The following is a 27,817-nucleotide window of genomic DNA, read 5'->3' as shown; positions in this document are numbered from 1 at the left end:
GAATGAGATTGAATAAATAGCAATTTAGGTCTTTGATCAAATTGAAATTTATCACACCTATTTTTAAGAATCAGTCGCACGCAAATGTTTTCCCAGAAAATAACATGATCATCACTCGTTGTACGCTTTCAAGAGCCTATCACTCAACTCTTTACGCATCTCAATAAATAAAATCGTCTGAATTGCCTAGCGAAGTTTCGCGAATAGCATTATAATCAACACCTTAAAGCATGAATCTGTTGTTCAAAACATCGCGCACAATAGTTAGGCATGAGATTTTTTTACATAGATGTTTACTTGACATCTCTATAGGGATGCTGCGGCTGCCTGCTATCGGAACATAATCGGTCATGTTTTACAAATTTCGGAAACAATAAACACTTTTCACCCTATTATCGAAAATGCGATGAATTGAATATTGCTGAGCATATTTATCAAATTCATTGCACGCAGTTGACGATATTCATGATATGAATCGTGCAATAAATAATAACAAATTTTGGAACCCATTTTCTTCCCTAAAATGAGAAACATCAACGCCAGCAAATTTACGCGTTTTATGATCATCATCCCTGTATTTTCAATCACTTTTAATGACAGGCTTTAAGAATCTTAAAAACTTTATCCTCTGGATCGGAATCTCCGGCTTCCCGATTGATCAGATGATGTTCATCGTCGTTGAGAGAGATGTTAGGAAAATTGCGTACCGCAAAAACGTGGATCTATCTGTCTGTTGATCGTAGGGGATGCATCAACCTACTCATGCATGCAATAATTTCCCACCGTTTAGTGACTGCTCTGCTGGGCTACCACAGGTATGATTTGATGATTGTTGGGATTGCGCCTTCAGGGTGCGAAACCCTTTTCAGTGCACGCACGTCCAGCAAACACATCCCCCTTGCTCGAGGTGGCAACATCAATTAAAAGGTGTGTTCTAATTCGATACCTAATGAGTCAGGTTTAGTAGTGCGACGGGAATTTAGACAATGACAGGTAGCGTTTGAAGTTGTGTACGTTATAGAACAATCATAAAGTGTTTTATCAATCCCTTCATTCATTCATTCAAAATTTTACGACCAGAAACTGTGAAGCTGTATCCGCCAAACGTATTTGAGTTTCTTGTTTCGATGAGGCAAAAATAGCTTCCTCGAATACCGTTAACTGCAAAATTAGCATTTGGGAGAAATGAGCTATGAATATTTTCCAACCAACTTTTTTTCCGAGTCACGTGCTTAGTGTGAAGCAAAACAATCTGCACAGGGCACACCCATTCGGCGGCCATGTTGAAGGAATAAATTACGTAGGAACCGGCCTTAGAGGAAGCATTGGAACGAAAATTCTAGGGAAGGAAACGGTAATCGTCCAGTTGCATCGTAACGAAAAAGTTTTCCTTGCCCGGGTAAAGGAAGCTGTGCTGGTTGGAAAATTGTGTCAAAAAAACGCATTTCAAGTGATCCAATATGGCCGGTTCCTGGAAAAGATTTCTTTTTTTTTCTTTCCGGAAGCGGAACATCGTATCTGGTAAACGCCGTTGCTACATTCTATTTTTTTTTGCTATCTAAATGAATTGAAAAAAGGGAAAATTTCAAAGGTTGCTTCGAGAAGCGTTTTCAAAAAGCGACTATTTTCTTAATTTTTACAATAAAAAGTAATTTTTTGAAAAGATATGAGTAGCGGATAGAAATATTAAAAACATGTTGCAATGTTTCGGGGTTTCAGGTTTATGTATTCCACATACTCGGTCATTCATCTTAGCAGGTCCATATTCCCCCGAAATACCCTTATAGCCATTGTCTCTACTTATGAGAGATGATTTTTTACGGGAGCTTCCCTTCCATAAAAAGTGAGATTCTTGAAATTATTGTACAAACAATCTCTGATCTGAAAAACCCTCGGATAATGAATGATCTTCAGATTTCCCGGTTCCCGGAAACGTTGAAATTACCACTCCAACAAAAGCCCTAATTTGAATAACCAAAAAGATATCATTTTTATCTCGCTGTCAGTGGACCCCGTGGCAAAGTACCAAAATATACTTCTTGTAAAGCCTTCATTTCATGATTTTTTATTTTTTCTCGAAAAAATTCTCAATAGTGCGCAATGATGAATACATGAAGGGAAAAATAAGGAAAAAATATTATATTCACATATTTCGGTTATTTAGCAAAAATATTAATTGTTGCAAATTTGCAACAACATGAAACGGTTACACCTTTTTTTCTTCACACTCTACAACTGGAAATAAATGCTTATTCCTAATTTCTTTTGCACTAATCATAGTTTTCGCACAGGAACTTCGCAAATCTAGATTTCTGGACAACGGAAAGTTAAGAATTTAGCTGGGAGTAGTTATGTATGTTGGTTTTCCACCATGGGTGCACGGATTCACCGCAGTTTCTGCCTAAGTATGTGCTCAAATGCATTCTTGGACCGACCCCATGGCTTCGTATGTAGGTATATGTTGGAAGAACGAGTCAATCAGGTTACTTAGAGGTATTCCGGCATCCGTGTATATAATCAGTTATAAGAGGAAACACATCTTACCTGTCGGCTTCTTATGGGATTCGAACCCAAAAGTTGTCTCGCCGATACCGGGAATCGAACCCAGCCTGGCACATCGGAACCAGACTCGCACCAGCTTATCCACTAGACTACAAAGACTCTCGAGAAATTAGCTAGGAGTAGTTATGCAATAATATACCACCTACTGAGGAAATTATTCCTTACGTTTGCTTGAAGGTGCTAAAAAAAAACGAACACACACATATAGGATCTCAGTGAAACTTCATGTTTCTTTGAAGAGATCTAATTTACTTAACTCTAAGGCGTACATCTTTCAAGGATTTTATGGCTAGGCATCTTACCACCAGACCACGGAAAGAGCACTATATGTGCCGTGATCGGGATTCGATCTCATGGACTCTGGCTTAGATGACTGGAACGCTATCCTCTAGGCCACGACCGGCGCCAAAATGGAAAGCTTCTTACCTATACAACTTTTCTGAACATAACCTTGAACAAATCAACACAAATCAATTCCGAAAACGTATTTAAATTGGTTCTGATAAAGATTCTAAATCTTAAATCATACCATAACTATATGCCAGTTTTAATAAACATACTTGAGTATTGAAGAGCAAAGTCTCAATTTAGTTTTGAAGGAATGATTCAATTACAAATTACATTAAACTATTAAATATCATTTGTTGGCAAAATTAAAAGAACAATAAATATTTCTTCGGAATGAGCATTAGAATTTGGAACATGATTCTAAAATTAGAATTCAAACTTGAAATCAGTTTAAGAATAAAAAAGAAATAAAAATAAAACTAATTTCAAGAACAAAAAGTTTCAATTTAAAATCCACTTCCAGAGCTTCCAGGAAAAGGTTGAATAGTATAAATAAAGAGCATTTTTCGTCGATTGATAATAAGAAACGGCTCATACTTTAGTAAAAAATAATGAGCATTGTAATTTTCAATCAAATCATTCATTCATCTCTAAGAAAAAAAGCAAAACAATACTTCCAACCTCGGTTATCGAATGTTGGCAGATAGTAGGTACTGAATTTTCAAGTGGAAAAATAAAAAAGCGTATTCGTTGTTTGTTTTTAGATTTTTAAACTCTCTGGATAAAGCCCCGTACCTGAGTTTGAATTACGTTCAATAATATAGAACTTTTGAAAATTGGTGTATGCTTATTTTGCAAGTTATGAAGGCATCCGACAATTTTTTTTATTCAAAATATGTATTTGTTATACCAATGGGCCGTGGAAAAAAATCAAAATAATGTGTTTTACATACGCTGAATTACAAATCCTAAATAAGTAAAATATTCGGGCCGGTCCTAGTTTAAAATTTGAAAAATTTTGAACTTTTAATAATATTTTTCTTGTTTTGATAACGGTTTAGAGCAAAACTTTTATTTTTTTCACCTCGGGGGCCCTCTTTATTCAGGGGGGGGGGGGCAATTTTTCTCATCCCCCCCCTCTTAATACGGCCTTAACATGATAATAAATCATTAATAACGAAAACACTGTCATCGGGAAACAAATACACTGTTTAACGATGCAAGTTTCGAAAACAAACTATGGAACCCATATAACTAGCTAGGGTACTACCGTTGCATGGTGTTGCAAATTTGCAACAGTTATTGAAAACCCATTATATCAGAGAAAAAAACAAAAAAAAAATCTCAAATTTTGTTTATTATGTAAATTACTTTAGTGGGAATACGAAAATATTTTTTTTGGAGTCGAAAAAAATTTTTCAATATGAATTACACTAGGCCAAAAATTTGAAAAATTTGGCTTTTTCCACATTCCATAATTTTCAGATTCAAGTGGGTTTTTTTTTCCTTTAAACACTAAAAATATTTTTTTTTAATTGAACGTGATCTTGAAATTAGAAATATTATTGACTTTTTAGCTAAATGTGAAGTTTAGAGCAGTTTTAATTAATTGTTGCAAATTTGTAACTTTATGAAACGAAGGGTTAACAAGAATGTCGAAGATGAGTGAAAAAAATCACCCCTGCTTCTCAGTAAATTTTTTCGTTTTTTTTATTTTCCCTTTCAGGTATCAGGTATCAGAATGGGGGTAGGCTTAATAGCGGCACGTTATCCAAACATACGGGAAAATTGTGCCTAGCCTTTTTTTTATCCAAGATTTCATCATTTACCTGAGAAACCTGAAAAACCTATAAAAGGAAGAAATAAATTCAATCTATTTAAGATGGCATAAAGCCTTTCCACTAGGGATTATTAGCATTAAAGCTCTTTTCTACATTCGGTAAGGAACGATAGAATGTTTTTTAAGTTTAATTTCTTAAACTCAGATTCGCTTAAAGCGTAAGATCCCAGAGTACGAAAACGTAGTCTGGCAAATGAGGGACAGTTACATATAAGATGGAAGGGATCTTCCACATCTGATTCACAACTACCACATACTGGAGATTCAGCACGCTGAATGTTGTGCATGTGATAGTTGAGTTTACAATGACCGGAGAGTGCTCTGATCAAGATGCGGCAATGAGATTTATTTAAAGTTAATAAGTAACTCGATATGATTGGAGATGGTTTTTCTAAAAATAATTTAGTTTGACGACAAGTGTCCAACTCTTCCCAGTATCGTTCATGCTGGTTAGAGGACCAAGTTTGAATTTGGTTTCTGAACCAACATGGTGATATTGGGACAGCCGGCTCTGGTCCGTAAAATTCCTTTTCCGACCCAGCTCTACCGAGTTCGTCGGCGCATTCGTTTCCAAAAATTCCCTTATGTCCGGGTACCCATAGAAGGTTTAATCCATTGCCTTCAGCAAGTTCTTCGATTGCTTTCCGGCATGCGATTACCAGTTTTGATCTAGAACTGGAAGCACTGAGTGATTTGATAGCTGCTTGGCTATCTGAACAGAAATAAATTGTTCTGAACATAATCTTCTTTTGAAGTGCAAATTGCACTCCATACATAATAGCATATAGCTCAGCCTGAAAGACTGTACAATATTTTCCTAGAGGTTGAGCATATTCTATGTTCAACTCGTGACAGTAAATTCCTGCACCTGCACGGCCGTTTGATAATGAACCGTCAGTATAGAATACAATATGAGAGGACATTTGGTCCTCTACGAAACCTGATAACCATTCTTGAGGAGAAGGAAATTTGACTTTGAACCCCATGTAGGGAAAACTACTCGAGAGTGTTAAATCGTTTAGCGCTAGATTAAACTTGTTTAATCTAACTAATTCAGGCCACACATTTGTATGACTCGATGATCTTTCGATATTTCCTGACAGCCAGAGACCAACTGCCTGTAGACGAAAAGCACATGAGAAGGCTTCCTGTTTTAGGAACAAGTGTAGAGGTTTGATAGAAAACAGAGCCTCTAGTGCTGCAGTAGGAGTTGTTGTGAACGATCCGGACATCCCCAAAAGACACATTCTTTGAAGGTGATTTAGTTTAGTCCGAACTGTTGCAACTTCTCCTTTCTGCCACCACACTAGACACCCATAGGCCAGAATTGGTCTTACTATTGTGGAATAAATCCAGTGAATATGTTTAGGTTTGAGTCCCCAGTTTTTTCCGATTGCACGTCGGCATTGTCCGAAGGCCATGCATGCTTTTTTGATTCTGAATTCGATGTGATCAGACCAGTTTAATTTGGAGTCAAGAATGACACCCAAATATTTAACTTGATTAGACACGGTGATTTCGGAACCATAAAACAGCAGAGGGCGCACCCCGCGGGTGATACGTTTTTTAGTAAATAAAACAATATTAGTTTTTAGAGGATTAACTGAAAGTTCTACATGAGAACACCATCGTTCAACAGAGCGCAGAGCTTGTTGCATTATATCAAATAATGTGCTTATGCACAAACCTCTTACCAGCAGAAGATAATCATCTGCGAATCCATAGGTTGGTATTCCACGGTCATTGAGTTTTCTCAACAAGCCGTCTGCAACTAGGTTCCACAAAAGAGGTGATAGTACACCTCCCTGTGGGCAACCACGTGTGCTAACTTTTGTAATTGAAGCCTGTCTTAAAGACGAATGAAGATTCCTGTTACTTAGCATTGCGCTAATCCAGTTAGTTATAACACTAGGCACTCCATGAAGTAGTGCCGCATCCATAATTGATGTAAACGAGACATTATCAAATGCTCCTTCTATGTCTAGAAATGCTCCTAGACATGATTCTTTCTGTGAAAAACTATTTTCAATATTATGTACTACGTTGTGCAGAAGAGTTAATGTTGATTTTCCTGTTTGGTATGCATGTTGTGTCGCATTAAGCGGATGTTGGACAAGGCATTCTTGCCTGATATGATGATCAATTAAACGTTCAAGTGCTTTTAATAGAAATGAACTTAGACTAATAGGACGAAAGCTTTTGGCTTCGTCGTATGATGATCGTCCCCCTTTAGGGATGAATTTCACGGCTATCTGCCGCCAAAGTTTAGGAATATATCCATGAGCAAAACTGCTTATCATTATTTTTCTTAATATGTGTTTGAAATGATCGAAACCTTTTTGAAGCAAAACTGGAAATAAACCGTCACTTCCAGGAGATTTGTATTGAGCAAAACCATCGATTGCCCATTTGATCGATTCTGTAGTAACTATTTTCCGAGCAAAATGCAAGGAATCTAGACTTCCAGAAAAGAACTCAGGCTCTATCGATGAATCTTGATCAACACATCCTGGAAAGTGAGTATTGAATAGACAACTTAATGTTTCTTCGTCGTTTGATGTATAATCACCACTAGGGGTTTTAAGGTATGAAACCTGATAATCTTTTGATTTGGCTAAGACTTTATTTAACCTACTTGCTTCGTGCAAGCTTGAAATGTTTGTGCAGTAGTTCTGCCAACTTGAGCGTTCGGCAGCTCTTGTTGCTTTCCGGTAAGCTCTGCGAGCCAACTTGAAGGCATCAAAACCTTCCGTGCGCCTTCGGTTCCAAGAGCGTCTGCAGTTTTTTCGTAATTTACTGAGATTTGAGTTCCACCATGGTGTACTGTTTTTGTTGAATTTCAACGTTCGTACGGGACACGCTTCTTCATAAGAATTTAAAATAATTTCGGTGGTTTTTGCAACCACTTCATCCAACTCAGAAGGAGTAGTAATTTCAGGTGTATATCCATGAAATTTAATAGCAATATGCTCCAAATATAGGTCCCAATTAGTTGTTCTTGGGTTTCTGAATGTAATTGTTTCAAAAAACTCACCTGAGTGTTCAAAATAGATAAACCTGTGGTCAGAAATCGATTCTTCGTTAGGCACATGCCAATTTGAAATTTCCTGAGAAATTGTTCTAGAACAAAGTGTGATGTCAATCACCTCTTCTCTGTCACACCTAACAAAAGTTGGTTCATTTCCTACATTTAGAATTTCTAAATCAGTGCTGCTTAAATATTCCATTAAATTTAAGCCTCTCAGATTGATATCTGAGCTACCCCATACAAAATGATGGGCATTGGCATCACAGCCAATTACAAGAGGTATATTTTGTGATTCACAGAATGAAATGACATTTTTTAAATCATCCGTAGGGGATGATTGTTCATATGGTGAGTATGCTGAACAGTAGATGTATTTTCTATCAGGCAGCGAAACCTGAACGACGCAAATGTCTCTTGTTGTTAGATTGGGTATAAGTGTTGCATTTAAAGAATTGTTTATCAATATACATGCACGAGGCATTATTCGGGCATTAGTCATTCCAATTAAACTGAACACAGTAAAGTTTGGTTTGAGCAAATTCCCTAAGTAAAAAGTTCCATTTCGGAAATAGGGTTCTTGGACCAAGGCGATTGATGCAGTTCCATTAAGGATTAAACGACATAAGTTAAGTGTAGCGGTTCTTTTGTGCTGCAGATTTATCTGTGCAACCTTAATAGAAAGCATTTCTATCAAAGAATTCCACACATATTTCCATCACACACAAGAACCACTGCACCTTCATATCAACGCATGAAGCGGGGTATCCCATACAGGATGAAAATTTAAAAATCGTGTGTATAATCTGAATCCCACGAGTTGCCAGGAAAAATACGGCCCTTTGCACCAGTGCCTGGCTATAGTGCAGACCTTAACAACGTTCTGCTCAAGATAGGATTATTATACACCCTCCTACCCCCACTTTGGGGCCCGCAGGCACAGAACCACCTTGAAGCGGGTGTTTACAAAATTTAGGAGAATACAACTCGTGCATGCGCATTAGTAGCAATAAGCACAATTGGTGAATCCTCCCTGAAGAAACTTGGCTTGGAACCAAGCCAAGGTTCCCCCCTCCCAATGTGATAGTCGCATTTGAAGAATGACTAACGCATATGGGAAGTACTGGATAAGTCGCCTTTTACGACGTGGACCAGTATCCCAGTGGTAGTATTCTATAAGCCGCCACCACACAGCACAAAAATGTGAAAAATGTGAAGTTTAGAACAGTTTTAATTAATTGTTGCAAATTTGTAACTTTATGAAACGAAGGGTTAACAAGAATGTCGAAGATGAGTGAAACAAATCACCCCTGCTTCTCAGTAAATTTTTTCGTTTTTTTTATTTTCCCTTTATTATCTTTATAAATTTATTATTTTTGTTTTCTCTATTCCGATTGATTTACGATCTTAAAAAAGTTGTAGGCAGTGAATTTTCCACAAGCTTTATGTATTGAAATTTTATCCACAATGCAACAAACATTTGAGAAAAGCCAAAAGAGCAGCTTTCACTAAACTTTGCATTTTTCCATACAAAACTTTAAATTAAAACCCGCGTACTTTCGTATGGTTTGAAAATGTGAATTAAATTAAACGTTCAAATGAAACTTTTTAGAATCAAATTTGATGCAATATAATGTAACAATATTTTACAGAAGAATTCAAAATAGACAATCAGAGATCATATTCAAAAATTAAAATTTCATATTTTAAGTACAAACACGCATTCAGCGATAGGATTGATTTTTTTTTTTATGTCAATACCCAGGTCTCACTTTTGTTTTCTCTAGCGTTATTTAGCTATTAATTAGTTTTTTAGGTAAGGTGGTAAAATTCCGTGGTGTATTCCGTAATCAAAACCTCCGTCAAACCAATTCGGTCCCTGACCTGCCAGAAGGCCTGATGCAAATTCATGCGGAAAAGTCCCTTCATAGAACATTTAGAAAAGAAATTCAGATTCATGGCAGCAAAATCGTATCGAACTCATTATTGTGAGCTTTGCTCGTAAAAAAATAGAACGGTTTATTCGATTCGCAACGTCATCATCACTGACACAAGACAAAGTGACACCTGTTGGAATTCATGATTGTTTGCATTTAATTAGATCAAATCGCTGCTACTGTCTTGCAAATTAAGCAATCGCGATATTAACTCGACCGATCATCACGATTAGCAGTTTGATACACCCATTATCTGTACCTGTTTTTCCTAGATTGATTTTACAAAGCTGTCACCTAGATTCTATCTGAAACCGCGTTATTGCTTAAACTGCTGATATAAAAGATAAGGTTTAAGAGAACTAAAATCCATGACTCAATAGAGTAGCTCAGAAACACTTTTCACATGAATGAGCATCATCACCTGAGAAAACAGACCCAATCTTCAGAGCAAACAATTTTTTGGTCAGGAAATCCCCGTTTTTCATTTGACATTTCCCGGCATATCAGTGTTCCTGCGCTCAAACGTTCGGTATGAGTAATCGATTACAAATGTTGACGCGCAAAATTAGACTTGATCTGTCCAATTTACACACTTTAGCAACCCTAATTGTGTCAATAAACAACGTATCTTTTTTTTCGTGGCGGCACAAGACACAGTTGTAGTGTCACGATTATGTCAAGGTGGGTTTAAATTTTTCGCCAAGGTCCTAAGTTTCTATTGAAGCAGTTTTATCCGAATACTTTTAATTTAGTGAATGAATCAAATAAATTGAGTTTGATTTATAAATTGTTAGGGCATCACCCTATTTTATATGTGAAAAAGTAGGAGCTTTCTATCCGGCGCTTGATAACTCGAAATCAGCCCGAAATTTTGACACACACAAAACCTTGGATAAAAAGAAGCAAATGGCAAATAAACAAATCCACATGCGATCGTTCATTATCACCTCTTTCGAATGAAGCGAAATCGGCCAGTGCAGTGACTCACCCATTGTTCGAGATTTGACAAAATGATCACCGTTGGGTGGACCTAATTTTAACATCGATGATAAAAGAACGCAAACCCAGAATAAATTTTCGCAGTACTTGACCTTTGGTCAAAGTACGAAATACTATAAAATTTATAATTACAGTAATTTTTTTTTTATGTTTCTGAAGGAGCAAATATTGAAGAAACAACACTGTTATTTTTTTTGTTTTAAATATTGATTGATGAATTTGGATTTTGAAGCAGTTTTTTTTATAAAGGGTGATACGGTCAAAATTTGGTCAAGGGAAAACGCGTGTAAATCGGTGAAATCGTTTATTAAAACAATCATATTAAATTTCTTTTTCAAGTTCAATTAGTATAAATTTAGGAAAAATATTCAGCTAGGCTTCCGCTTTTCCAATTCCGAATTGCCAGGCCTTACGCTTAACCCCTGCCATCAGATTTTGTACAGCCACCTTGTCCACCTTCTTCGCCGCAGAAAGCCAGTTTGCCTTGAACTACTGCTCGTCCTTAGCAGTTTTTTTGGCTTCTTTAGGTTCCGCTTGACAATAGCCCAGTTTTTCTCAATTGGGTGGAGCTCTGGCGTGTTGGGAGGGTTCTTGTCCTTGGGAACCACCTGCCCGTTGTTGGCGGCGTACCACTCCATGGCCTTTTTACCGTAATGGCAAGATGCCAAATCCGGCCAAAACAGTACGGAACAACCTTTTTTCTTCAGGAAAGGCAGCAGACGTTTATTCAAACACTCTTTCACTTAAAATTTCTTGGTTGACAGTCCCGGAAGCTATGAAAATGCTGCTTTTCAAGCCACAGGTACAGATGGCTTGCCAAACCAGATATTTCTTCGCGAACTTTGACAGTTTCATGTGCTTGAAAATATCTGCTACCTTTCCCCTTCCTTTTGCCGTATAAAACTCCTGTCCCGGAAGCTGCTTGTAGTCGGCTTTGACGTAGGTTTCGTCGTCCATTACCACGCAGTCAAACTTCGTCAGCATCGTCGTGTACAGCCTCCGGGATCGCGATTTGAAGTCACTACCTTCTTGTAAGTCGATAGACCGGCTCGTTTTTGGCTCGATGTACGGTTGTAGACGATACACCCAGCTTATTTGCGGCATCTCGGAGAGAGAGGTTAGGGTTTCGCTTGAAACTACCGGCCACTCTCTTTGTCGTCTCAGCGACTTCCGGTTTTCGATTTCCCCCCGATCCAGACTTCCTGGCTGTCGACAAACGTTCCCCAAACACTTAAGTTACATTTGTAATGGTTGATTTGGCAACTTTTAGCGATTTTACCAGCTTTGCGTGCGAGTAGCTCGGATTTTCGCGATGCGCGAGCAAAATATTGATACGCTGCTCTTCTTCCTTGGACGGCATTTTGACAACTGAAGAGTGAATTCCAAAATCAAAATAGGAGCAACATTCTACACACACACACTACTTCAAAGTGAGGGGTGTTCAGGTTTTTTAAATGCAAAATTGAAAGAAATACGTCAAGTCGATATTGAAAAATTGAAATTTTGACCGTATCACCCTTTATTTTTTTTCTGTGCAACTCAATCTGTCAGCCCACTATTAAATTTAGTTACATTACTAGTTTTCAGATTTTAATATTTAAAACCGATAAAAATAAGCATTTTAGTGAGAAACTCGTATAACTTCAATACTTAGAGCACCTGTATCCGTGGTCTAGTCTTGGGTCTAATTTATACAAGAATTAGATCAACGAAATAAGATCAAATCCAGTGTAAAAACTGTAAACCCCATTAGTGTTCCAATAACTTTTTTTTTGTTTCGATTATAGTCGTTTTACCATCTTTATGGCATTCGCGACTCTATCAACGTTGCAGTTTGCGGATCGTTATTGAAAAACTTATCCGGTACAACTGTGTTCGATATTTACTCTTGGGCTCGAACTCACGGACATCGGCTCAGGAAGCAACAGACTTGTCAACTGAGCTATATCATAAGCCCAATATTCGATTTGGATTATCATTTCTATAACTGTCAAGTGGTTTAGCACTAAGTCAAATTTGGTCCAAATCTCATCAGGTGGTATGATGGAGCACGGATGCGGTTGCTTTGGTCGGAATTTGGGTCTTAACTGGCTATTTGGACCACAGATACAGCTGCTCTTAGTGCTTCAGAATTGGACCAACAAACTTAGGTCCAATCCAGTGAAAAAAATGAGAACCCCATTCGTGATGTATTAACTCTCAAATAGTTTTGTAGAACTGTGAAAAATTTGATTCAAATCGGCTTGGTTTTGGACTAATCCTCACACCGGTTCTAAGAAAGTTGAGATGAAACTGGTATCAGAATTCATAAATTTAATGAAACCAAACTGTAAGAATCATATTTATTCTAAGGCTTATGTTAGAAGATATAAAAAATGAGGATTTTTCATCCACTTCGAAGAATGGTAAATTACTAGATTTCTTACAAAATTTGGCCTTAAATAAAAATTAAGTAAGATCTATTTGTAAAATATATATGTAACTGAATCCTGTTTCCATCAAATATAACTTCTCTTATCCAGAAGAAGGAATGGTTGCCGCCTCTACGGCGCAATTCTAGTTCGCATCTATTTAACCGCTCTTATCTTGATTTAAAACTTTAAATAAATTTCCAGTTTGTATAAATAATTCACAAGGGGCTGATTGATATTCTCATCGTCATCAGGGGAACTTTCATGTAATATTTATCAATCAAGTCGAATGATCGAGTCCGGGGGCAAAGTGTTAGGATCAAAAATGCAGTTTAATTTCTCTCCATGATACACCCATAGATGTTGGACAACATTCTTACCCGCTGAAATTAACATAATTTGAACTGGTGCAATTTGTGGTGTCGCCACCCACAACAAACGACAATGGATGGTGGGTGTTGATCGAATTTTCAAAAGAAAAAAAACGTATGTTTTTGGAAAAATCAGTAAATTTTACCGAAACAAAGCTTGTTTTTATGAATTATGAAAGACCTAAATTTCATGCCTAAGTACCAACTAGAATCGGTTAACTCAGACGTAGTCACTCAAACTGACCAACGCGACAACCATTGCAGAGCTAATTACTCATTTTTAATTCACTGCTTGATATATGGATAAATTTAACGCCACTATCTCCCTCGCGCGGGATGCTGGGCTAGCAAACACACCAGTTCTGGAACCTAAATGACAACACCTTGTTTCAGGCGGCGCGGCTACGTAGGTGCTTGCTGTGGTTTTATTGTAAACAAGAGGACAATAGTCGGCCTGCTTCAGAGCTTATACGGTGATTGAGCTGAATGTGACGCGTTTCGGCGAGCTTAGCTGTAGCTTAAACCTAACCGATTTCGCCCATTCGGGGGTATGCGACTGATGCAATGCTAGATCGATTCAGAAATCAATCCAAAAGATCCAAACTGACCTTTAGTACGAAGAAATCCTCTTTCATCAACTTCTTTGATTTATTGTAGAATATTCAACATACACTCTGCAACAGATATCTTTTGATTTCAATGGACGGATTACAACAATAAGGTCTTAAGCTGAAAAAGAGTTTTTGAGAGGAACCAAACGATAATAGGTATATATCTCTGATGGCCAAAGAAAATAAGTATTTTTAATAGCATAAAGTTAAAGTGCCAATAATTCAAGAAGCTTAATTTTTTCTGGTTGAACTAAACGTTATTTATATACATTATTTCAATCATGGAAAAAATAAAAAGGTAAAAATAACGCTCGTTGAAGCCAAAAAAGAAAAGTCTACCTCGTCGAGGTGAAACTCACCTCACAACGAGGTAAAGTTTACCTAGAATTCACCTAGAAAAAAGGTAAATCTTACCTTGTAGCGAGGTGAAATTGACCTGGATTGACCTAAACAAAACGGTAAAATTCATCTCGAAAAAAGGTATTTGCCGAACCCGTTTATTGAGGTTAAGCTGTTCAGTCATTCAGTAACAAGTTTTGCTTGGTGGTCAATATGTTAGAATCGAACAGAATGGTTAATGTTTTTTAGATTTTCTTTGTTGTGCTGGTTCTCGTCATAAAATATTGCTTATGTTACAGATTGGCCCACAGAGCTTCGAAATGTTTTACACGTCATTCCAGAACATCCCCAGATATCATTCCGGAAACGCCGAACCTGACCGGATTAGTCGAACGGAGAAGGACATGAATGTGTAAACCAATAAGGAGGATTTAGCGGCCATGGTGGCTCGGAAGAACGCGAAGAAGATGACCGTGAGGAAGCAGGAGTATTTAGCCGGCAATGGAGCAAAACGAAGATCATCGAGCCGGATAGCTACGAGTCTGAGCGAAGAAAGTTAACCTGGTCTTGCCTCAACAAAACATTTTTTTTTAAACACGGTGATAAATTGAAAATAAAATTATAAGGTAAAAGTCTCTATACATATATCTTAAATAAATACCAATGAATTTTGTTTTTGTTTAATTTTTATTGAGGAAACCAGCCAAACCAGGTAGCATTTATCTTTTAAATCAGTGAATGAGAAAACAGTATTATATATCTACTATTTTGCTAGGTGAATGCGAAAAAGGTAAAATTTACCTTTTTGCTAGGTAAAACTGTAAAGTTTACCGAGAAACATGGGTGGAAAAAATAACCTCTGCTTCTCGGTAAATTTTCCCTTTTTTATCTTCTGTGAAAATTATTGATCAAACCTTTTAGCACTGACCATACTGACTGGGCACTCGATTTCGTTTTCTGGATAATTTTTCCAACAGTACGCAATGTCGATTCCAGAGTGCGCATCGATCGATTTGAAGAAATGCTATCCCAGTTAGGAAATGCCACCCAACTTTAAAAATAAAACACGCAATTTCTACGATAAAATCGGGCTAAACAGGACTACATTTCCTACAGGGCATTTTTTGTTAAATTTTTCAGGTTCGCCACCTGCCGTCGGTATTGCGAACCTGCAAAATCTGACAACAAAAAATTAGACAGAAAATGGTTGAACTTTTGTTTTAAGTGTCATGTCAGTGTGGTCAGTGCTTTTAGTCAATGTCATAACATAAAAATATTTTAGGTTATTCAGATTTTGTACTAGAATAACAGACAAATGTACCTACACCCACAGATCAGGATCCACTCAAATCATGATTCCTTCAGGCAGACGCATCGCTATACAATGAACTAATAAGGGGGGGGGGGGGGGGTTGTAGGGTCTAACGGCTATAAAAAAACACCATTTTCACGATTTTTTTCTAGAGCTATCGTTCAAACAAATGTATTCAAATTTTTTGCCTTATACAAAGCATTGTTAAAAGAACATTTAGTAATTTTTTCGAAGAAAAATATTTAAAAATGAGCCGGTAACGGTGCACTTTCGAGGATGCCTTTTAGAAAACAGGATTTGCGGTGGACACTGTATCTCAGCGCAGAATCATCTGAAGTCAAAAAATCAGAGCAAAATATTTTTAATAGATGTTTTTCTGGACCCCAACGTTTTTATTTATCTTAAAAAATTTTTTATGAAATTTTTGTGGCTGTTTGAAGTAAAAACTACGATTTTTCACGAAAAAATCCGCCATTTTTCACCTGTAAAATCTCCCCAAAGTAAAAAAAAAAACAAAAAACAAAAACGTTGGGGTCTGGTATTTTATATGTAGAAAACATGTTCCAAATTTGAAAAGAATCGGATAAGTAGTTTTCAAATGACGATGTCCACGGACTTTAAAAATGTGCTTTCGAGAAAAACGCGTTTGAAGTTTCTGCTCTTGCTTTCTTGCAGTATAAGATAGGAGGAGATAAAGGCCTATAATTTCTACAGACTTGAAAATTTGACACAACATTCTTGAAATGTTTTACAATAAGAAAATAAAAAAATAAAAATCGATTTTTTGAAAGTGTTAGACCCTATCCCCACCTTAAATAAAGTATAAACGTTTCATTTAATTTTATTGTTTTAAATCATGTTTTCAGAATCGATCATGTTTTATCAATTGTTCTATGAACAGTTCGAAAAACGATTCTTAATAGCAATTTTAAGAGTTAATTTTAATGTGCAATGGTTATTAAATAAGTATTTGCGTTGTGCTCTGAATATTTACAAGTCAAAACTTAAAATTCTTTATTTTTTATTCTAATTAGTTTCGTATTTGATTGTTCAAGGAATCACTCATTTATAAACCCGAAATTTCCTCACGGTGGCTATAGAACTTTTGATTCTTTATAAGTTTTAACATTTTTGTGGCCAGTTCCCTTAACTACCGTGCTTTTGTTGTTGAAATTTATTTTTCGTTCTCTCTTTTCTCCCAAGTATTCGAATTACCACACCGGACTCCAGATGCTTGTGTGTTTTTTTATTGTTTAAAATTTAAAAAAAATGCTATAATTTTTTTTAAAACTTCAATAAGTTTGAACAATATATAATTACATTCCTTGAAATTATAAGTTTACGTCAGTATACATTTTGTAGGGGTTTTCTGAGGATTCGTATGATTTTTGACCGTGAAAAGGATGATCGAACTGTGTCAAATTTTCCAAATATTTGCAAATAATTCTTACTTTTAAAACTTAATTCAAATAAAATAATACACTCATCCTAAATCTTATTGCTGACCTGAATATGAGAAAACTGAAGAATAAACTATTGCAATGCACTTTTCCATTTTTCTACGCCATTTTGGTACGTTAGATAAACACATTAAAATAAAAATATCATTGAAAAAAAAAGTTACCTCTTTATTTCGATTTCTTATTCAAAATGCTGAAACCTGATATAGTTTTGCTTGGTTAACATTTTTGAGACTATAAGGCTGTATAAGGTTCAAGATCTGACGTTCCCAATTTTTTCTATCGTCGTTTCTTTAATGTAACTTAAACACAGTGATTGTTGAGTCGCATCCAATGGACCATGGTTTTAGTTACTAAACAACTTTTTAGATATCTCGGTGATTTCATTCAATTATCCCGAAGCGATATACTTCCTGGTCCATACCCAGTCATTCGGCTTGGGATCTGTTATTATTTCGTGTTACTAGTTTTCATCACATTTCTGTATCTTAACACAAACTATAGTTTACTCTGTTGAAATAGGAAAAAAAACCCATATCGCGTTCTGATTTCATTCGTAAGTACGTTCAATTTGTGAACCGATCTAACATTCTGTAGTCCATGTGATCGAATGGAATAGTACTACAATCGTCACTTGCAACAAGCCACCGAACGACAGGAACACGAACAACCGGACTAGCGCTTAAATAAAGAGGCTATTTTTTTGTTTCACTATACCTACCTGAATCGACTATAAATCCACTGGTCACATCCAGAGTTATCCGGATATGACAACCCGCGGCAGGGTAAATAAAATGCGTTGCGCAGTCAGCCTCATTTGGAGGTTTTGTTTGTCTAGCCGCCTTTGAAAACTCAATGGGAATTGTGAAAATAAATGTAAAAATGAATGTATCTATCTAATACCTACTCAAATCAAAACTTAAAACGAGTAATCATTGATCAGATTACCAGAATCAATTTAACTTAAAAATAAAGTGATTTCTAGTTTTAATTGCGAACGATGAACGATCTTAGAAACTGTTTCATATTTTTTCGAACAATTGTGAAATATACTTGTCAACGATAGGTAACTGCGGACTCACCTCACTTCCCACTGGTTATGGCAGATAATCACTCCTCCTACTGCTTCTACTGTAGCACGTTTACTTTTCAACAACTTTAATCCACCGAAAGAGTTTTGAGGTTTGACTGGCAAACCACAAAATGTGAAACGGTAGTTCGCATGTTGTACAGCTTTTATACACATTTGGATGAACTTGCTCCAAATTAAAGCCTCCTCCTGTATCCATCCGTCCATCATCTCGGCATTTCGAGCGAGATAAGCAATGCTACTGTATGTAAGTAGCAAGGAACCATGGAGGAAGATAACGGTCATACTTATCGTTGTTCAAATGTGTCAAATCTGCCGAGATCGTGTAGTTCTTCTGTTTCTTGAATCATGATTAAGCCGGAATTAAGATATTGCCATATTTGCAGATTAATCACTGGTGCACAGTGGCGTAGACCGATAGAATAGACAGTCAGAAAGATTTCAAAATGCTGTTGCTTATGCTGTTATTAAAGAATTGATCGTATGAATCGATCGATCGTATCCGATATTTTATTCGTACTTATCGAAAGAATGCAAGAGAGCGCAAGATTTTGCTCTCATAGCCTTCAAATCGTTGCCAGTGACAATATTCTCCAGTTCTCTCATTGGTTAATATAACTCAATTCCAATGTAATTTTTTGCCATCTGGATCCACTGCTGGTTGCAGAGAAAACATGACACCCGCGTGGGATCAAAATCATTTCAAAATTTACAAACATGGCGGACTTTCTATCATATCCGATTTAAATTGATTCCAGACGATATTTTATACGATCTTTTCACTATGCAGTTGGACTTGCGATTCGCACCACCATTGTAAACGACTTAATTTATCATTTCTGATACGATTTCACGTTTGCTGGAAGTTGTCTCAAATTGCATTTGTAAATGATGTTGATACACAAAAAATAACGAGTTCTGAATTACTTTAAACTTTAAACATTAAACTTTATGCCAAGGACTATGCAAAATATTAACCTATAAAACAGATGATGTACAAATACAATGCACAAAGTGAAATTATAGATGTAACAATGAATATAACACAATTCAAAAGGGCTTCTAAATGCAGCTTCATACTACACCCCTCATTTTGAAGGTGTGTGTGTGTGTGTGTGTGTGTGTGTGTGTGTGTGTGTGTGTGTGTGTGTGTGTGTGTGTGTGTGTGTGTGTGTGTGTGTGTGTGTGTGTGTGTGTGTGTGTGTGTGTGTGTGTGTGTGTGTGTGTGTGTGTGTGTGTGTGTGTGTGTGTGTGTGTGTGTGTGTGTGTGTGTGTGTGTGTGTGTGTGTGTGTGTGTGTGTGTGTGTGTGTGTGTGTGTGTGTGTGTGTGTGTGTGTGTGTGTGTGTGTGTGTGTGTGTGTGTGTGTGTGTGTGTGTGTGTGTGTGTGTGTGTGTGTGTGTGTGTGTGTGTGTGTGTGTGTGTGTGTGTGTGTGTGTGTGTGTGTGTGTGTGTGTGTGTGTGTGTGTGTGTGTGTGTGTGTGTGTGTGTGTGTGTGTGTGTGTGTGTGTGTGTGTGTGTGTGTGTGTGTGTGTGTGTGTGTGTGTGTGTGTGTGTGTGTGTGTGTGTGTGTGTGTGTGTGTGTGTGTGTGTGTGTGTGTGTGTGTGTGTGTGTGTGTGTGTGTGTGTGTGTGTGTGTGTGTGTGTGTGTGTGTGTGTGTGTGTGTGTGTGTGTGTGTGTGTGTGTGTGTGTGTGTGTGTGTGTGTGTGTGTGTGTGTGTGTGTGTGTGTGTGTGTGTGTGTGTGTGTGTGTGTGTGTGTGTGTGTGTGTGTGTGTGTGTGTGTGTGTGTGTGTGTGTGTGTGTGTGTGTGTGTGTGTGTGTGTGTGTGTGTGTGTGTGTGTGTGTGTGTGTGTGTGTGTGTGTGTGTGTGTGTGTGTGTGTGTGTGTGTGTGTGTGTGTGTGTGTGTGTGTGTGTGTGTGTGTGTGTGTGTGTGTGTGTGTGTGTGTGTGTGTGTGTGTGTGTGTGTGTGTGTGTGTGTGTGTGTGTGTGTGTGTGTGTGTGTGTGTGTGTGTGTGTGTGTGTGTGTGTGTGTGTGTGTGTGTGTGTGTGTGTGTGTGTGTGTGTGTGTGTGTGTGTGTGTGTGTGTGTGTGTGTGTGTGTGTGTGTGTGTGTGTGTGTGTGTGTGTGTGTGTGTGTGTGTGTGTGTGTGTGTGTGTGTGTGTGTGTGTGTGTGTGTGTGTGTGTGTGTGTGTGTGTGTGTGTGTGTGTGTGTGTGTGTGTGTGTGTGTGTGTGTGTGTGTGTGTGTGTGTGTGTGTGTGTGTGTGTGTGTGTGTGTGTGTGTGTGTGTGTGTGTGTGTGTGTGTGTGTGTGTGTGTGTGTGTGTGTGTGTGTGTGTGGTGTGTGTGGTGTGTGTGTGTGTGTGGTGTGTGTGGTGTGTGTGTGTGTGTGTGTGTGTGTGTGTGTGTGTGTGTGTGTGTGTGTGTGTGTGTGTGTGTGTGTGTGTGTGTGTGTGTGTGTGTGTGTGTGTGTGTGTGTGTGTGTGTGTGTGTGTGTGTGTGTGTGTGTGTGTGTGTGTGTGTGTGTGTGTGTGTGTGTGTGTGTGTGTGTGTGTGTGTGTGTGTGTGTGTGTGTGTGTGTGTGTGTGTGTGTGTGTGTGTGTGTGTGTGTGTGTGTGTGTGTGTGTGTGTGTGTGTGTGTGTGTGTGTGTGTGTGTGTGTGTGTGTGTGTGTGTGTGTGTGTGTGTGTGTGTGTGTGTGTGTGTGTGTGTGTGTGTGTGTGTGTGTGTGTGTGTGTGTGTGTGTGTGTGTGTGTGTGTGTGTGTGTGTGTGTGTGTGTGTGTGTGTGTGTGTGTGTGTGTGTGTGTGTGTGTGTGTGTGTGTGTGTGTGTGTGTGTGTGTGTGTGTGTGTGTGTGTGTGTGTGTGTGTGTGTGTGTGTGTGTGTGTGTGTGTGTGTGTGTGTGTGTGTGTGTGTGTGTGTGTGTGTGTGTGTGTGTGTGTGTGTGTGTGTGTGTGTGTGTGTGTGTGTGTGTGTGTGTGTGTGTGTGTGTGTGTGTGTGTGTGTGTGTGTGTGTGTGTGTGTGTGTGTGTGTGTGTGTGTGTGTGTGTGTGTGTGTGTGTGCGTTGCTGGTCTCTCGAAGGAGGTCTCAGCGATTTTGTTCGTAATTTCTAATTTTATATGCAGTGAGTATTTTGGGGGTTTTACTATTCCTCTGGAAGGCGAAAACTTCCACGAAAAGCACGCAGCCATGACCACTACTGGTTCCACCACTCACCAACAGAGACCGCAAACTATCCAGCAGAGCGAAGAGGCAAAAGAGGCTTCTTCGACTAGGTCAGGAAGGCAAAAGAGGCGAATGGAAATAGAAGAGGCGAATGGAATTTAGACGAGGCAGAAAAATGCGCGAGACGAGAGCAACGATAGCCTGCTGTCCAAAGCCAGGGATATGAACGACCATCGTCATTTCAAATTGGAACGTTGGCGAAAGAACTGCGGAAGAAATCGGAATATTGTAATAAGTGAAGTCACATATTCGGACAGCAGGTAAAGTTCGCCATTTTGCTCTCGCCATCGACATCATCTTATATTGGACCCTATATTTAGGACTCCGCTGTTTTGGGATGAAATAACAACCCACTGGCGAGCCGTCACCGTTCAATCGGATTCAAATACGAACCCACAATTTGAATCCGCTGTTTAATCGTTGTGCCTTGGAGGTTACGTCTGCCGCTACAATAGAGGTAACCCCATCGCTCCTGGATTTAAATCCACCGTTAGACGGATTTAAATCAGCCGTTGGTTTCACCGTGATCGATCCGTCACTAGTTCGGGTGAATTTCTCACTGGCGAACTTGATCCGACCAACAACACTTCCGTGCCTGGTTCAGCACCCAAGGTGGGACCAGGTACGTTTCAACTTACCCTGCGACAGCCTCGCTTTTCGACATCTGCTTGCCTGGTTCAGTACCCAAGGTGAGAAATTCACACTTACCCATCAACTGCTTCGCACCTGCCGCTGGTCGCTACCCTAGTACGCTGCCAGCTACATCGCCGCGTCAACGCCATTGGACCGAGTTTGACCTCATCGAACCCAAGGTCGAACCAACCCGAGGACCAGTACCAGGTGGTAGCCGTAATAAGGTCAGATACCCATTATTGTTACTCATGAGTGATTTATTCAAAGTGGTGGAATTAAAGCTTGGATTGTGCTCCCCAATAAATTTAAGTTTAAGCTAGAAGGTAGAGTTTTTCTTCCTCCGAATATTCCCTGCATTTTGCTTGGATCAGTAAGCTTGCCGACCCTAGGGATTGTTTAGGGAATCTCTGGGACGCCTGCCGACTGACTAGTGGCTAGTCTTACAGTAGAATGTTGCTCCTATTTTGATTTTGGAATTCACTGTTCAGTTGTCAAAATGCCGTCCAAGGAAGTAGAGCAGCGTATCAAAATTTTGCTCGCGCATCGCGAAAATCCGAGCTACTCGCACGCAAAGCTGGAAAAATCGCTAAAAGTTGCCAAATCAACCGTTACAAATCTAATTAAAGTGTTTGGGGAACGTTTGTCGACAGCCAGGAAGTCTGGATCGGGGGGAAATCGAAAACCGGAAGCCGCTGAGACGACAGAGAGAGTTGCCGGTAGTTACAAGCGAAACCCTAACCTCTCTCTCCGAGATGCCGCAAATAAGCTGGGTGTATCGTCTACAACCGTGCATCGAGCCAAAAAACTAGCCGAACTATCGACTTACAAGAAGGTAGTGACTCCAAATCGCGATGATAAACAAAATACGGTGGCCAAAGCGCGATCCCGGAGGCTGTACACGACGATGCTGACGAAGTTTGACTGCGTGATAATGGACGACGAAACCTACGTCAAAGCCAACTACAAGCAGCTTCCGGGACAGGAGTTTTATACGGCAAAAAGGAAGGGGAAAGGTAGCAGATATTTTCAAGCACATGAAACTGTCAAAGTTCGCGAAGAAATATCTGATTTGGCAAGCCATCTGTACCTGTGGCTTGAAAAGCAGCATTTTCATAGCTTCCGGGACTGTCAACCAAGAAATTTACGTGAAAGAGTGTTTGAATGGCATCTTGCCATTACGGTAAAAAGGCCATGGAGTGGTACGCCGCCAACAACGTGCAGGTGGTTCCCAAGGACAAGAACCCTCCCAACACGCCAGAGCTCCACCCAATTGAGAAATACTGAGCTATTATCAAGCGGAACCTAAAGAAGACCAAAAAAACTGCTAAGGACGAGCAGCAGTTCAAGGAAAACTGGCTTTCTGCGGCGAAGAAGGTGGACAAGATGGCTTACAATATCTAAAGGCAGGGGTTAAGCGTAAGGCCCGGAAATTCGGATTTGGAAAAGCGGAAGCTTAACTGAATATTTTTCCTGAATTTTATACTAATTAAACTTGAAAAAGAAATTTATTTGATATATTAAATAAACGATTTCACCGATTTACACGCGTTTTCTTTTGACCAATTTTTGACCGTATCACCCTTTAACCAAATAAAAATAAAAAAAATAAAAAAAGTAGGCCGTCTAATTTAGTACCGATCTAAATAAAAAATAATAAAGATCATAATTGAATTTGCTTTACACAAGTTTTGAACACTATTTTAATAATAGATCAATTGTCCATTGAAGCGAAACGCTTCTGATATTAGCTAGGTGTAATTTAAAGTCATGGTAATTGAATTTTTACCCAAGGAGTAAATTGAACTTGTTCAGGCAGAGGAAGCACCACAAACGGTAGAGTTTTCATTAAAAAACTGCATTATTATAACTCTTTTTTTTTCTAACTATCCATAATCAAAATTATTTTGCGAAGTGAAATTTTCCACATATGTCGGAAAAAGCTGTTTAAATTAAAGAACAAAAGCGTCCAACACATGTTAACTATTGAAGAGAATGGATATCAATTTGATCACACTTCCCCTCACTTTTACAACGCCACTTGAGTCCGCGCTATTTTTGAAAATGTTCAAACAAAGATAAAACCCACATGTTTAACATGTGACTTATTTTTCAAACCCAAACGTATGATATGTTAAAAATACACAATGAGATGAAACAAGACTCAGTAACGAAACCGAGTTTAAATGTTCTGGAAATGTCTGGAAAATATCAGGATGTCATCTATCGAATCTATGTAGAGTGAGATTGAGATGAGAAAAAAAATTAGATAAGTGATTTAGATGATATTTTTACTGCGAAATTGAAGGTTAAAAATAAGTTTGAAATACGAGTTTTTTAACTGTATTATTTTTAAAATAATTAATCATTTTGAGTTTAATTGAGAACAGTTTTTCAAATATGGTTGAAAAACACCAATTTGTCTCTATCATTCGTCGCTATAAATCAAGCAGTATGACTAAATCCTTCCACAAGCAGCTTTATGCTGAGCCTTTCCACTACTCATGGATGTATCTAGAGATGTAGCTCATAAATCCAGATAATCAAATTAAACCGAACTTACATTTATGAATTTGTCATGCAGCTTCTAATTCAATTTAGCTCAATTGATAAAAGGAGCGCAGTTTATTTATTGTTTAAGTCGCCACGCCATCCGAAGTTCAAGTAAGCCGTAAGTGAGTACATATGGCCAGTATGTTTGTGGTCAACTGTTGCTGGATAGATAACGACGTCATATTTACGAACGGAAGCGTTTCTTGCTAGACTCTCCGACCAAAGATGTGTTGTTTCCTCTCGAAAGCACGTTTTGCGTCTTGGGGATGAACGACAGCAAACAGTGCAAAGCAGATTAATCAAATCTGTACCTACTTATTTAGGATGTAGCTTGCTGCATCATTCATGTCTCGCGGTGATGGTATAGAAGGAAATTATCGTTTAGGCGTTTAGGTGCCTGATAAGTTCGCGGTCAATGCTTTCACTCTGAATGACATTTAATCAACAAATCCACAATGGAGGACGAATAAATAAAAGGAGTAAAAATCCCGATGACTACATGAAATAAAAACAATAGAATAACTGAGCGCAAGTATTTTATGGATTGAAATTGAAATCCAAATTAATTGACTATCATTAGCTATTTTAAGCAATAAGATTCCAGAAGGGTTCAAGGTTTAAAATTAAAGTGAGAACTAATAATCTCATCTCATTTAGAAAATGGCATATGACACAGCAATTCAGTATTTTAAATTAAAATTGCATTTCAGGAAAAAAAAAAATCAAAAAAAAGAAGGAAATCAGAGTTTTAAAAAATATTAAAAAATATTAATTTAATTCTATAAAAATATTGAATTTAATTCAAATTTTTATTGTTTTTTTTTGGCATTATTTTAAATCAAATTATAACATAATTCATAGGCAACCGCTATAAAATGAGAGCTGCAGCTGGAGTTTCGAATTGCAACACAAAGATAACATAAACTTATATTCTGAATCTTGCTCTATAAATTTGTTTTAAAAGATCTGAAAATTTTATTCTGTCTGGAGGGTCTTAAATTAATCGTACGTAAACAATCTAACTTATAAAATATGGTTGTTTTTGCTTGACATGTTCTGGATTCATGCTAAAAAACTGATAAAAGAGCCGCCTCCCCTGTCCTTCCTTTCACCCCCTGCTGAATGAAGGTCTTTAATAATCATACCCATTTTTTCGTTTCCAAAAATCCTCTTATTTAAAATACTAGCAGACCCGGTAAACTTCGTCTTACCATGTTAAACTTGGCGTCCATTTTCCATTTTTTCATCGCTGTTTGACTTTAAAAAGGCATCAAATCTTGAGTTGTTAATCTTCACGCTTTCTTGAACATGTCCTAGTATTTTTTTCCATATCCTTCCTCTCCGTTTACTCGAATTGTCCTGCTTAATTCTATCGGAATCAAACCTAAGAATTTCAACTCAACTCTACGGGTCTTTACATAAATTATCAAAAATTACCTTGAATCAATCTTACATGAATACTTTTCATTTACTTTTCTTTGATTCGGATGCTTTGTATATTGCCGCTTCCCGTTGCAAATTCGATTTTTTAGCACTCCACGTAACCATCATACTTGGAAAGTTTCATGGTAAAAAAAAACTCTTTATAACTTTTTCCATAAATAACTATATGTTGATATTATCTATGTATGTTTCATTTGTTGAATACCACTTAGTTGATTTACTACGCTTTGCTCAAGTTCACTTTAAGGTTTAAATCAAATCAAAAGTTTCTCATTAATTGGAATTTATTGCATATGAAACTTTATGGAAAAAGAATTTTGAATATCGGGACAATTCTTGGAGCGTTTGCCCAATATTCTGCCTAACGCAGCACTTTTAGCTCCCGAGTGAATTTGTATATTTTTTTAGAACTGAAGAAATAAAAAACATGAATGAAGATATTTTACTAACCATTTTCAAACCGCTTTTTTTCACTATCCTCACCCTTGGAAGCAGTGATAATTAATATCCATATTTTCATCAAAATCATGTCCAAAAAACAAAGTTCGCCGTTTTTTTATTTGTTCGAGCGAAAAATGCAAAATAAATGCCTTTGAGAATTATCCCAATTAATAAAGAAAACGATTGGTTTTGAAAGGAGGAAAAAATATGTTAAGATTTTTTGTTATTCAACCGAATTACAGCATTTTCATTTTCTTTTTTATTCTAAAGGACATATCTGCCAATTTGAACCACTGTTTAGAAGATTCTAACTGGAGCATTGGGGTGTTCGGGTTTAAAAATATCCTGAACAGTGTTGGAGGTGATCTGCGATTTCATTCAAGATTATGTGATATTCTCAAGATTCAATAACATTTAATTGGAATGCAGGTTTTAAAAAATCAATAGATCGGAAAGAACTACGATGGCTACGATGATTCCATGAGTTCATTCTATTATCTGAAAATTTTCATGTAAATATACCTCGAAACCATAAAAAAACATTTAAGTATCTTTTTTATTATAAATTATAATTTTCAATAAAGAAACATCGGGGCAAAAGCAAATGGACATCATCACAGTTCAACTTTCATATTCTTTCAAAAAGAAATATCTAAGTATACATTTGACCCATTTATTGGTGCAAGTGAAAACACATTGCTCTTTTTCAGATGCGTCAGGCAGGGTAACTTTAAAATGAATTTAGACTTTAGTAGTAGACTTTAAAATGAATTTAATACTTGTTTCTGTTTGTCTTTTTTATCAACTTTCTTTTCTTTTGTTTCGATTATAGTCGTTTTACCATCTTTATAGCTTTCGCGTCTTTATCAACGTTGCAGTTGATTCACTGAATACCGTTTTACCATAAGACCTTCATTTACAAAGACATTTTATAATTTTGAAAATCCGCTTCAGTTTTAACACTCGGGATACCCTTTCTGACCATTTTGGAGAAAAAAATCCTAACAGGCCTAGGGTAAAATACCTAGATTTCGTCAGTTTTTGCTTGTTTTGTCAGAAAAACCATGAACATAAATTCATTGACTGAAGTTTTTCATCTCAAATATGATTGGTTCTATGAATCAGACTTTTTTCGTCATTCTCTACCTTTTTTATTGATCAAAAGTATCAAAGCAAAGTTTTTATTATCTTTTTACTAAAACCTCTCGATGATCTAGTTTTCGACATTCAATTTTAGTTTTCGACACAAAAAGTTTTAGTTTTCGACAAGAACATTTCCACC

General features: G+C 37.5%; 1 protein-coding gene across 2 annotated transcripts in view; it reads right to left on the bottom strand.

Annotated features, from left to right (window-relative positions):
• The window catches only part of LOC129747818 (synaptic vesicle glycoprotein 2B-like), a 97,904-nt gene that overhangs the window by 53,994 nt on the left and 16,093 nt on the right, over positions 1-27,817 (bottom strand). Inside the window, exon 1 of one of the 2 annotated variants that reach the window (XM_055742176.1) lies at positions 18,238-18,382. The exons of the other annotated variant lie outside the window; for it this stretch is intronic. The gene's annotated coding sequence lies outside the window, so the exon portion shown is untranslated. Of the gene's footprint in view, positions 1-18,237; positions 18,383-27,817 lie in introns of those variants that run through there. 2 annotated transcript variants of the gene reach the window in all.

Source organism: Uranotaenia lowii, chromosome 2, assembly GCF_029784155.1.
Source record: "Uranotaenia lowii strain MFRU-FL chromosome 2, ASM2978415v1, whole genome shotgun sequence".
NCBI classification, from domain to species: domain Eukaryota; kingdom Metazoa; phylum Arthropoda; class Insecta; order Diptera; family Culicidae; genus Uranotaenia; species Uranotaenia lowii.
This window is presented reverse-complemented; position numbering and strand designations above follow the sequence as displayed.